At 31.6% G+C, this 13375-nt stretch overlaps 1 protein-coding gene across 4 annotated transcripts in view; it reads right to left on the bottom strand.

Annotated features, from left to right (window-relative positions):
- The window catches only part of LOC126750302 (A disintegrin and metalloproteinase with thrombospondin motifs 9-like), a 354367-nt gene that overhangs the window by 123083 nt on the left and 217909 nt on the right, over positions 1-13375 (bottom strand). The gene's annotated exons all lie outside the window — the stretch shown is intronic.

Genomic DNA, 13375 nt, shown 5'->3' with positions numbered 1-13375 from the left:
TGACGACCGCATCGCGATGGCAAAAATTCCGCGCTGGGGCACATATTTTGCGTTGATTCGAAATAATATTTTACTGCAGTTATTATTGTAGTTTATAGTAAGATTATGCATTTAAAATTTTAAACTACCAAACTATTTTGATACTCGCTTTGAGTTTTAAAAAGAATAAAAATTCGGTATTTAAATTAGGTGGGTAAATTAACAATTTTATTTTTAACTTACATTTTACAATCTTAATTTTATTTAGAATAATGCCTACCTCTTGCTGCATTCCTGTTTAAGCTCAGAAAAAATTAAAATGGATTTAAATTTTTTTTTTTTGGTTTTTTTTGATTATTTTCGGAATCATTCAAATTTTCGATTTTTTAAATAAGCAACAAAAATTTGGCGTAGGTACCTACCTAATTTTGTTTTCGGCATTAACATTTTTACGAAAAAGTAATACAGCAATGCAAAAACTTTCCCATAGCAACCAAGATAACCCACAAAAGTGTCAAGAATAAGTTTTTGAAAATTTGTTTTTTTTGTCAATAATCTTCAAAACCACATAAAATATAATATTTATATTTTTTTATATGGCATATTCTTTTACAAGTAAATAATGTGCAACTTTCGGGTAAATTATCCATTTTCGTATTTTGAGGGTAGACGAATTTGAAACACCGCTTATGTATATTTTTCCAATAAAGTAAACAATAAAAAATATTTAAAAAATTTATCATATACCTAAAAATACGTAATAATAAAAAAAATATATTATCTTGTAAAATGCAAAATATTAGGTCCCGCGGTATCTCCACTTAGTCGTTCCACTGTACGGCGTGCGCCACCAAATCTCGGCTTCAATTTTGACGCCACGAAACCAGTGTCACGGCTAGAACTCTCGATCGGCTACGGTGTGACCCATCAAATTATTCAAAGCTTATTTTTAGAGATATTTGAAAAATTCGTTTTGGTATTAATAAAGGACAACTTAGGAAATAAAAATAAATTATAGTTATTCCGCTTAAAAAGATGCTGAAAAAATTTTTGGAATCGGTTAAGCGGTTCGAAAGTTATAGCGGTTTAAAGATTAGCGAAGGATCTGGGTAATTTATTTTTTTAAGATATATATAACATACAAAAATAAATGACAGTTAATTTACTTAAAAAAATGCCGAAAGCATTTTCAAAATCAGGTAAGAGGTTCGGAAGTTATAGCAGTTTAAAGTTTAGAAATGGCGAAGGAGCTGGGTAATTTGTTTTTTGAAATTCTATAACTCAATTATTTTTGAAGATATCCCAAAATTTTTTTTTGCTGCTAATAAAAGACTTTTAAAAAAATGCAAAAATGGGTAACACAAAAAAATCTGTCGTTTTGTCAAAGACTTGTGCTTTGATTCAATGACTTCTTACATTCAGTATTCCTCAATTACAGTAGAGTTTTATCCAACTACAAGTCTAAATTTGGTAACTAATTATATCATATCTTGGATTCAATGACAAGATGTTATCGGATTTTAATGAAAGATTTAATTACAAGGTTTCATTGAATTAAACGGGTACTTTATAATTGATTTGAAAATACTTTTTTTTGCCTTAACTTTATGGTTCTTTTATTAGGATCGCATGTTGAATTGTTTTGATGCCTCATGTTGTTTCATAGATCACCAGTGTAGTGCATTATAAAATAATGAATTATAGTATGTATTTGAATTTTGTCAGATTCATAATTGCCCCAATCTTAACTACAATTGGAAGAATTTAATACATTAATTGTCAGAATAATTAGTAATTTTGCAAAAATTGCTCATTAAAATTGAGGATATTAAAACTTATAATTGACATTATAGGTATCTGGATTCAAATTAATTACAATTGATTTTTTATCCGAAATATTTTATTAATTGGTGTAATCCTATACTAAATACAGGGTGATTTTTAATTTATACGCATTAACTTGGGAAATTATTGCTGATGACAAATAACTCAAAATTAAAAAATATGTTAGTTAAATATTTTTAGATTTTGAAATAATTTGTTTTTTGTTCACAAAAAATTATCAACTTTATTAGGTGGAATTTTGTTTATAAAGGGCGATTTTTTTATTCAGTCATGGATTTATCGATGGAAACCTTTAACATTTAAACCATTTTGATTATGTCAAAGTTGTAATCAATTGATTCCATCGCTGAAAAAAAACATTCTTTATAAATAAAATTCCACCTCATAAAGTTCATACAAATTTTCGTAAAAACCCAAATTATTTTAGAATCTAAAAATATTTTACCGTCATTTTTTCTTCATTATTAGTCATTATTTTTGTTATCAGCAATAACTTTTCAAGTTTATACATATAGGCTCATAATCACTCTGTAGGTATTTGAGTTAGTGAGAAAGAAATCCAAAAAAAGTTCCACAAAGTTTCCAAAAGTACAACCTATAATCAGTTATGCTTTATTACAAATAAATATAAAACATGACAAAAAAAAACAAGACTTTCTCAATTTGACAGCTAAAAAAGGTCAAAAATTTTTTTAGGGCCTATTACATATAAGTTATACAAAAAAAGAAAGAAAGAAAAGAAACAGAGACGAAACGTCATGTTTTATATCTATTTGTAATAAAGCATAATATTACTGATTATACACTATTATGTACACTTTAAAATTAAATAGAAACATCGCAAAGCTGAAATGGGAATTAAAAAAAATCAAATAGTTAACATAATAATTTATTTGTCAAAAAAAGAAACCTGTGAATTCAGTTTCAAATTTTATAGACAATTTAAACATAAACTTTTGTTCCAAAAGTCAAAAAAATAAAAAACATTTTCCTTAATTTCTAAGACCACTAGGAAAACAGGAACAGGAAACAGACTAGAAATAAAACAGGAACTGAAAATATACAAAACCAAATAAATTTATTCATTTATATAATATACAGGGTGAGTTTTTTAAAGTGTTACAATGCGATATGTCAAAAACGGCTGCAAATTTTTTTTTGACATTTTGGTGACATTTCAAGTATACCGGGGGGCACTTTTTGTGATATTTTTGACATTTGTCCCTTTACCTTTCTGATGAGGCTTCTTTTAATAATTGCGGGCAGGTAAGATTTAACTTATTTAAATTAGAACATATTCAAGTTTTGGTTGTTTGTTTTTCTAAAATGTAAACAGGCACAACATGCATTACTGGGCAGCAAATAATCCCCACTGGATGAGAACTTTACCAAATCAACATCCCTGGTCTGTGAACGTATGGTGTGGTATTTTCGAGGATAAAGTTATTGGTCCGCATTTTTTCCAAGGTCATTTAAATGGACAGGTCTACACAGATTTTTTAAGAAATCAGTTACCTCGTCTACTAAACCAAAATTTAAATCCTAACGTATGATTTCAGCAGGCCGGAGCTCCACCCCATTATGCCATACAGGCCCGTACTTATTTAAATGAGATTTTTAAAAACAGGTGGATTGGTCGAGGTGGTCCTGTCAACTGGCCTGCTCGTTCGCCAGATTTGACCCCCCTTGACTTTTTTTTATGGGGATTTATAAAAGACAAAGTAATGGCTAGTGCACCTACAACTCCAGAGGACATGAAGAACAGGATTCGTTTTGCTTGTTCATTAGTGACACCAGCAATGTTACAGCGGGTACGAAACTCATGTCAAGAAAGTGTTTGGAAGTCAAAGGCGGCCACTTCGAACAGCTCCTTAGGCATAATACATAGACGATAAATAGTTAAAAAGTAGGAAATAATTTGTTTTTATTGTAGTAAGATATTCGAATTATTTCTAAATTTAATCAAAACATTTTTGATCATAATTCCGTAACCAGCAGAGCATTTTAAAAAATTTTTTGTAAACAGACTTCATATTTTATGTAGATTCGTATTTAAGAATAAAAAACATGTCATTCCATTTAAAATAAGGAAGTGACCCTCCCTCCCTCTTAGGGGGGTGAAGGGACAAATGTCAAAAATATCACAAAAAGTGCCCCCCGGTATATTTGAAAAGTCACCAAAATGTCAAAAAAAAATTTGCAGCCGTTTTTGACATATCGCATTGTAACACTTTAAAAAACTCACCCTGTATAAGGAAGTTTTCTTGCAAAAACCAAAATGAGGTGACCAGTGCAATCATTATTGTTTCAAGGTTTCTCGACATTCTTCTATTATATGTATATGTACATACACGTTCTAAATCACAAAACAGTTTTACCACTAACCAAAACTCTTTATTTTACTTTCGACACGTGTTTCGCTAACGATGTTAGCATCTTCGGGAGGAGATTAAAACTAAACTAAAACTACTTGCAAGTGACCTTAAGTATATACTAAAGATGTAACTACGAGACCGGAAAATCCATTGTGATCCAATTAATTGTAAATAAATATTTATAGTTTTTTGTTTTGGAACTTTGGTATAAATATCTTATATCTAACAGTAGGTACCTATATTTATTCTCATATCTGAAAAGTTGGAAGTGCTACAAGATTTAAGCTATTTAAATAACGAATGACAGTAGGAAAAGAACTAACATTATTTAGATTTAAACAAATATATTTATTTGTTTACTTTACTATATGAGCTCGGAAGTGTGAACTTATGCCTGTCATAGTAAGTATTTCACATATTGCATAACTTATATTTGTATCAGTGTGGGTAACTTAATATACTTTTTATTATAACGTATACTTTTTTTTCACTATGGTAAAATACATCTTTTATGCTGTACTTAATACCATTTTATTCAAACCACTTAACTTCGAAGCAATTCATATTATAATAAGTGATATCAAAAGGACTATCAAATTGATACTTTAAATAGTCAGTAGATTCAAATGTATTTTGCTGAGAAGAACACGATCCTCAAATCCTGTCTTAGACAGGCATCTACAAGCAAATTTTATTAAAAAAACGTGAAAACTGCAACCATGTCTGACATTATGTATTACATACAGAGGTAGGTACTTACCATCAAAGATAGGTATAAGCTCCTCTAAATCATGTTTTTTTTTTTAAAAACTCGTCCATCGCACTATAATTATTAATATTATGGATCTACAACACACAATTTAAATTAGCACGAACACAAATTAACGTGCAGGCGCGGGGACGATAATGCTGCTTTTTGAAACAAACAAGCCAAAATGACAAGTGACAAAGCGACAGGACACCTCCACACAGGCACGCCGCACAGATTTACGCTACTTGGTAGATCCAAATTATATACCAATCTACGGGAGTACAAAGTAGTTGAGTTAATGATAAGGATCATTGAAGTTAATATAAGATGTCTTTGGCCCAATACTACTGGGTAATTCTGTGAACAATTTAGACATTGCATTAATAACATGGTGTATTGTGACAGTAATAGCTGTGTTTTAAAGAAAATAAATTTATTTTAAATTAATTACTGAATAATGTGTTTGTAGCAAATGATTTTAATTATCAAATAAATAGTATATTTTTTTCAATGAAAAGCATGATATATATTAAAATTACATAAATGCTTTCATTAAATTAATGCTTATATCAGTATTGGAGGGACACAATATATCATTAAATAGAGATATAAAGTATTTAAAATTTAATTGCGTAGCTGTAATTATCTTGAATTTAAGGGTTAAATTGTTTGGATAACATGGAATTGAAACTATTATAAATATATTTAAAACAATGAAAAAACACCCAAATACTAACAAATAATTGGAAACACAACAGTATTTTTTTCTAGAGATATATTGTTTAAAAGTGGTGATGGTACCGAAAAACATAAAAAATTAGTGTTCGTTAATTTGCTTATTAAATTGTTAATTTGCTCGTTAATTAAAACATAATTACAGCTAATTTATTTAAAAGAAAGCTGAAAAAGTTTTCGAAATCAGTTCCGCGGTTCAATAGTTATTGCGGTTTAAAGATTAGAATTGGCGAAAGAGCCAAGTAATTAATTTTTCAAAATCTCATAACTTGCGTAATTCTAAAGATATTTAAGAAATTCTTTTTGTGAAAAAATTACCAAAATAGGTGCAGCGGTTCGGAAGTTATAGCGTTTTAAAGTTTTGAATTGGCGAAGGAGCCGGGTAATTTAATTTTTGAAGTCTCATAACTTGCTTATTTTTAAAAATTGCTGAATAATTATTTTTGCTGCTGATAAAGAACACTGTAGGGAATGCAAAATGGTTAATAGGAGACATGCTGTTTAAAGGTGACGAAGGAGTCAAATAAAATTAAATTTGAAATTTTATTGAAAATAAATCATAATAAATTCGCTTAAAAAGATCGTGAAAAAATTTTCAAACTCGGTTCGGAAGTTATAACGGTTTGAAGTTTTTGATTGGCGAAGGATCTGGGTAATTTATTTTTTGAACTTTCATAACTCGCTTATTTTTAATGATATCTGAAAAATTCCTTTTTCCTCTGATAAAAGACACATAAGGGAATATAAGAATGGTTATAGGAGATATATTGTTTGAAAGTAGCAAAGGTGCTGAAAAACATAATAAATGAATCATAGTTAATTTGCTGAGAAATAAATCGAAATTGTTTAGGAGGTTCGAAAGTTATAGCCGTTCAAAGTTTATAATTGGCGAAGAACCCGGGTAATTTATTTTTTAAAGTTACATAACTCACTTAATTCTAAAGATATATGAATTCAGAAATTCAGAGATATCTGCTGATAGTGGACCTACGAAATACATTGTTTAAAAGTATCGAAGGATCGAAAAAATACAAAAGTAAATTACAGTTAATTTACTTAAAAAAATGACGAAAGAATTTTTAAAATCAGGTAAGAGGTTCGGAAGTTATAGCAGTTTAAAGTTTAGAATTGGCGAAGAAGCTGGGTAATTTGTTTTTTGAAATCGGATAACTCGCTTATTTTTGAAGATATCCCAAAAAATTTTTTTGCTGCTGATAAAAGACTTTTAAAAGAATGCAAAAATGGCTAATAAGAAATACCGTAAACCGGGGTTACTTTGTCACCCCGGGGTAACTTTGTCACGTCCAGTAGCGCGCCATTGTTTTTTTTATGAAGGGAAAAATGTGCAATTTAAAACATAATGATAGTTGTTGAATAGAAGTCCATATTTTGTAGGAGAATGCGTATATAAAGATTACAAATAGGGGAAGTCTTTATCTCCAAAAAAAATGCATGTAGGACACTTAGGTAAATGTATTATGCATTTCGGCTGTGTAAACAGCCATCATCAGATACAGAACATTACAAAAAACATATACGTTCACCAAATAAACCAAAAAATTACCCGTTATCGGGATTTTTTTCTTTATTATTATTTTTTTTTTATTGTTGTTTTTTTCCCGATAACGGGTAATTTTTTGGTTTATTTGGTGAACGTATATGTTTTTTGTAATGTTCTGTATCTGATGATGGCTGTTTACACAGCCGAAATGCATAATACATTTACCTAAGTGTCCTACATGCATTTTTCTTGGAGATAAAGACTTCCCCTATTTGTAATCTTTATAATGATAGTTCTCTTGTTACAGATCCAAGTAACTAATTAAACCATGAGGACGAAAAAACCCCTGGCAGCCGGCCATATACCAACTATAGCGAAGAAAATTTAGAAAAATCAGTGGAGGCCGTTCGAAGTGGGCATGAGCAAAAAACTAGCGGCCCAAACCTATAGGATCCCACGCATAACTCTAGTCTATAAATGCCTTGGAAGGCACTCAAAGTCTGTTGGACATCCGACAGTCCTCAGTAAGGAAGAAGAAGGGTTAATATCAAGATCCTTGGGAGTCGTGGCAGAATGGGGATTTCCACTAACAAAGGCTGTTAATAAAAAATACCTTGACAAAAAGGGTATTGTTATACCTGTATTAAAAGACAACACCCCTGGGGATGATATGGTTAGTGCTTTCATCAAACGAAACAATTTATCTGTTCGAATAGCCTCGAATATCAAAAGATCCCGATCCTCAGTGGACCAAGATGATGTTTTGAAGTTTTTTGCAAATATTACACCTGCATTATTAGACTCTCGTGGGGATCATATATATAACTATGACGAAACAAACGTCACTGATGACCCCGGTGCTAGAAAAGTCATTGTTCCACGAAACTCGAAAAGGGTCGAACGTGTCTAAAATCATTCCAGGACAGCCATTAGCATAATGGTCTGCGGTAGCGCCAGTGGAGTCTTGTTGCCGCCCATGGTGGTATATAAAGCCAATAATATTTATGAAAACTGGTGTAAAGGCGGCCCACCAGGAACAGTTTACAAAAATAGTCTAAGTGGCTGGTTTGACGCCAACTTATTCGAGATATGGTTTAAGGAAATCTTACTTCCGCATGTCCTAAGAACAAGAGAACCTGGAAAAACAGTGATCCTCGTAGGAGACAACTTGGCCAGCCATTTTGCTCCAAGTGTCATACAGGCAGCACAAGAACATGATATATATATGAGCCCGTGTCCTCCCAATGCCACACATCTAATGCAACCATTAGATGTGGCGGTATTCGGACTAATGAAGAAGAGATGGCGTGATATTCTCGAAAGCTGGCGAAGAGAAAGTCGATATCTGGGCTCAATTCCAAAAGAACAATTTCCCATTTTACTGAACAGATTTTGGGTGGCCATTAGTGACACAGTGTCGCGAAATTTAATATTAGGATTTCGCACCACCGGCTTATATCCATGTAATGCGCAAGCGGTTCTACGAAAACTTGCCGATACTGCTGTTTAGGAAAAAGAAATTGGGAGAACATTAGACGAAAGTTTAGTTGAGTTGTTAAAAGAACATAGGGGAGTTCAAAATCCCGAGAAGAAAAGAAAACAAGGAAAAAAAATAGAACCAGGGCAAAATGTTTCGTCCATCACCTCCTCAGAAGTAGGCGAGAGCGCCATGAATATTGTCGATGATGATGCAGAACCATCGAAATTCGAAGAGCGCAACAAATAAATCAAAGTTGGGTGTTAAGGGTAAAGAAAAAAATCTCCCATTAAGAAAATCTACACGAAAAATAGATGATTCAAACAAATGTGGCATCTGTAAGTGTTTGTGGGATAACTACAAATATCGAGTTGAATAAATAAAATGCTGCAAATGCCAAAAATGGATCTGTGGCATCTGTAATAATGATAGTAGGGATCCCTATTTCATTTGTGATAGATGTGAAGATCAGAAGTTCGGATGAAGATCCCTATCATACAGACGAATATGTGCCTAACTAAAGTCTAGTGCCTTAACGTTTAGTGCCGTATTGATTAACCTCAGTGAAGTTTTCACTTTTTGTTTTGTTGAGTTTATATTAAGTTGAATATTTTCGTATGTTTACTACAGCATTAAGGTTGTGTATCAAAGTTCCTGTTTATTTAGGCATTAATTGCCTACTACCTACCGATACCAAAATGTATGTATAAGTTTGTTTTCTATTTTCTTGTTTTGTTTTCTGGTTTGTTTACTAGAAATAAATACTTTTCAACTTTTGTATAAGCAAGTTGTTTATTTTTCGTGTTTTTCACCATTTGGATGTTAAAAAAAAATTAGGTACTTAGGTACCTAGCTATATGACACACGCCAATATATTTTAGCCCCATATCTGGGGTTTCTTTGTCAGTATAACGTCGTTTAAGGTGTTTTAAACGTTAATAAAACTTTGTGACAAAGTAGCCCCAACCACGGGGTTACTTTGTCACCATCAATATATTTTTTTTTAGCTAAATCGCTTTTTATAAAAAAAATTAGCATAGTCGTAGTTGTAGAGGATGATTTCGTCGGTATACTCATAATTTTTGGCCACCCAAATTCCCAAGGATACCGGAGTTACAAGTAAAAATGTGTTCAAAAGGTGACAAAGTAACCCCGGTTTACGGTATATTGTTTAAAAGTGGTGATGGTACCGAAAAACATAAAAAATGAGTCATGGTTAATTTGCTTAAAAAGTTCACTTTAGAATTGGCGAAGGAGTTTTTTGAAGTCTCATAACTTGCTTATTTTTGAAAATTGCTAAATAATTCTTTTTGCTGCTGGTAAAGAACATCGTAGGGAATGCAAAATGGTTAATAGGAGACATGTTGCATAAATGTGGCGAAGGAGTCAAACGAAATTAAATTTAAAAATTGAATTGAAAACATATGAAAATCAATTATAATCAATTCGCTTAAAAAGATCCTGAAAAAATTTTCGAAATCACTTAAGCGATTCGGAAGTTATAGCGGTTTAAAATTTAGAATTGGCGAAAGGTCTGGGTAATTTATTTTTTAAACCCTCATAACTCGCTTATTTTGAAAGATATCTGAACAATTTTTTTTCCGCTGATAAAAGACCCTTAAGAGAATACAAGAAACTCAACTCAATCATAGTTAATTTGCTAAAAAGGGTGTTGAAAAATAAATCGAAATTCCTTAAGAGGTTCGAAAGTTATTGACGTTCGAAGTTTATAATTGGCGAAGGAGCCGGGTAATTTATTTTTTAAAGTACATTCATAACTCACTTAACTAGAGATGTCTGAGAAATTATTTTTGTTGTTGATAGTGGACCCAGGAGATCCCATTGTTTAAAAGTATGGAAGGATAAAAAAAAAACAAAAATAAATGGCAGTTAATTACTTAAAAAAATGCTAAAAGAATTTTCGAAATCGGTTAAGTGGTTCCAAAGATTTTAAAACTTAGAACTGACGAAGGAGCCGGATAATGTCTTTTTTGACGCCTTATATCTCACCTATTTTTGACGATACCTGAGAAATTGTTTTTGCTGCTGATAGAGGTCGCTTTGAGAAATGCAAAATAATTAATCGGATACATTGTAGAAAAATTTTTCCAAATCAGTTAAGTGGTTCGGAAGTTATAGCGGCTTAAAGTTAAGAATTGGCGAAGGAGCTGGTTAATTTATTTTTTGAAGTCTTATAACTCGCTTATTTTTGAAGATATCCCAAATTTTTTTTTTGCTGCTGATTAATGACTTTTAAAAGAATGCAAAAATGGGTAATAGAAGATATATTGTCTAAAAATGGTGATGGTGCCGAAAAACATAAAAAATTGGTCATAGTTAATTTGCTTAAAAAGCTGCTCAAAAAACATAATCAAAGTTAATTTATTTAAAGAAATGCTGAAAAAGTTTTCGAAGTCGGTTAAGCGGTTCAAAAGTTATTGCGGTTTAAAGATTAAAACTGGCGAAGGAGCCGGGTAATTAATTTTTCGAAATCTCATAACTTGCGTAATTTTAAAGGTACCTAAAAAACTCTTTTTGTTACTGATAGAGGACGCTTTAAGGAAAGGAATGTGGGGTCCAAAGGGTTGTCTCCACGTTGTATCAATTAATACACCGGGAAACCTAATTAGCACTTTTATTTCCACATTAAAACAGCCAAGATCGGCAAAGTAAAAATTATCGTGTGTCTCTTGTTCTTTTCCTTGTTTAACTGTCAACAGCCAACAATGTCAAGCAGGGAGAAATACAAAACGGAAAGAGAGTGGCGACAATTCCCACACACTCCCCTCCTAGTGATAGCGATACAATAGCGAAAAAGGTTGTTAATAGGAGACATATTGGTTAAAAGTAGAGAAGGGAACATAAATCACAATCAATTTCGTTAAAATGATGCTGAAAAAAAATTTCGAAATCAGTTAAGCGGTTCGAAAAAGTTAGTTAAAAGTTAGCAGTTCGTTCAAGTCTTATAACTCTTTTTTTTTGAAGATATCTAAAAAAATGTTTTTGCTGCTAATAGAGGTCGCTTTGAGGAGTGCAAAAGATACATTGTTTAAAAGTAGCAAATGAATAAAAAAAACAAATAAAAATAAATTGCAATTAATTTACTTAAAAAAATACTGAAAGAATTTTCAAAATCGTTTAAACGGTTCAGAAGTTATAGCGGTTTAAAGTTTAGAATTGACGAAGGAGCCGGGTCATTAATTTTTTGAAGTTTCATAACTCGCCCATTTTCAAAGATATCTGAAAAATTCTTTTTGATACTGCTAGAGGACGCTTTAAAGGATGCAAAATTATAAGAGACTTAATAGCTTCCCAAAGCCATAGCGCAGTAATTCTTAGAAGAAAATAATAAATTTAATATCTCTGTGACGGTTTGAAAGATTTGCGTTTGGAGTCATTTTTATTAGGAAAAGAAGCTCTATCGAGATATTGAGTTAGTCTTAAGAAAAATTTTGAAAATTTTTAAAGGGTGTATGCCGAACATCAAAAGGGTGTGTTTCGGCACTTGCAAAAGATAAAGAGTTTAATTCCGATTATCAAAATACCAAACACTTCTGAAATGAAAAATGAAAGAACTTGTTTTCACTTGTCCATCTTGACATTTTAATTTTTACATAATATTAAAGATTTTAAAAGAAAAATCAATATTTTAGTTTCATTTGTCAAAAAAAAGGGCAATTTTCAATTGTTAATATCTCGTAAACTGTTGGATTAAGCTATCGCATGTGACCCATCAAACTTCTTAGAATTTTATGCAGAATCAAAAAATGTAATAATATATAAGAGGTCCCATTTGAAATAACGAAGTTCCATCGCAAAGTAACAAACTAGAGGTTCGTTTGACTAATTGCGAAAGCAAAAACGATTAAACAACCAGTTTTCCCGATTTAAAAATACATTCGAACGTCTCTGTTTATAAAACCAGCACGTAACGTTATTTGATTTTTTTATATACTAATCTCGCACGGTCCGATAAACGGTTTCTTTATTTTTTCAAGAGGTTTTTTCTCGATTTCGGCACATCTGGTAACGGTCTATGCGATTTCAAGCGAACCGATTATCGAGTAATAAAACCGAAAAAAACAAATCGTCTATATTGAGGTAGTCTCAAGGCTCTCAATTACTCGGTTACGTAAAGTTAAAAAAGAAACTATTTATAACGTTTAATTTGTTTGAATATTTCTCAAAATAATGAAGTGATTTGAAGACAAGTGGTACGTTAAGGCATTTCTGGAATCTACGTGAAATTTTGAGCAATTTAAGGAGTCATATGCCATACTTTGGTAAAATAGATTCTGAGGTACCACCAATTGAAGATACATCCCAAGAAACACATTATACAGTGCTTTCATTTCAAAACGATCCACCCTTAATAACTTAAAAATAACACGTCAAATTAGATATACTGGGGGACGTTTAATTATGCATTTACTGAAGTTCTGTCAATCACCTCCTCACCTCCAGCTAACCTCACTTTAATATGTCAAATGGGAACCCCCATCGTGTGATACATCATAGTAAGCAGCGTAAAATTCTCTATTCAACGGTACCAAAAAAATGAAATCGGTGAATGTGTAAGCAAATAGTTAGCGAAAATGTCTAGAAATAATGAATATTTTATTTACGCCAAACTTTGGTATATCAAATAGCTACCTCATGGTGTGATACATTATTTTAAGGGGCATTCATTATACTATCAATGGTTGTAAAAG

The sequence above is a fragment of the Anthonomus grandis genome, chromosome 2, assembly GCF_022605725.1.
Source record: "Anthonomus grandis grandis chromosome 2, icAntGran1.3, whole genome shotgun sequence".
In the NCBI taxonomy this organism is placed as follows: Eukaryota; Metazoa; Arthropoda; class Insecta; order Coleoptera; family Curculionidae; genus Anthonomus; species Anthonomus grandis.
Note: the sequence above shows the minus strand (reverse complement) of the source record. Positions and strands in the feature narration are given on the sequence as shown.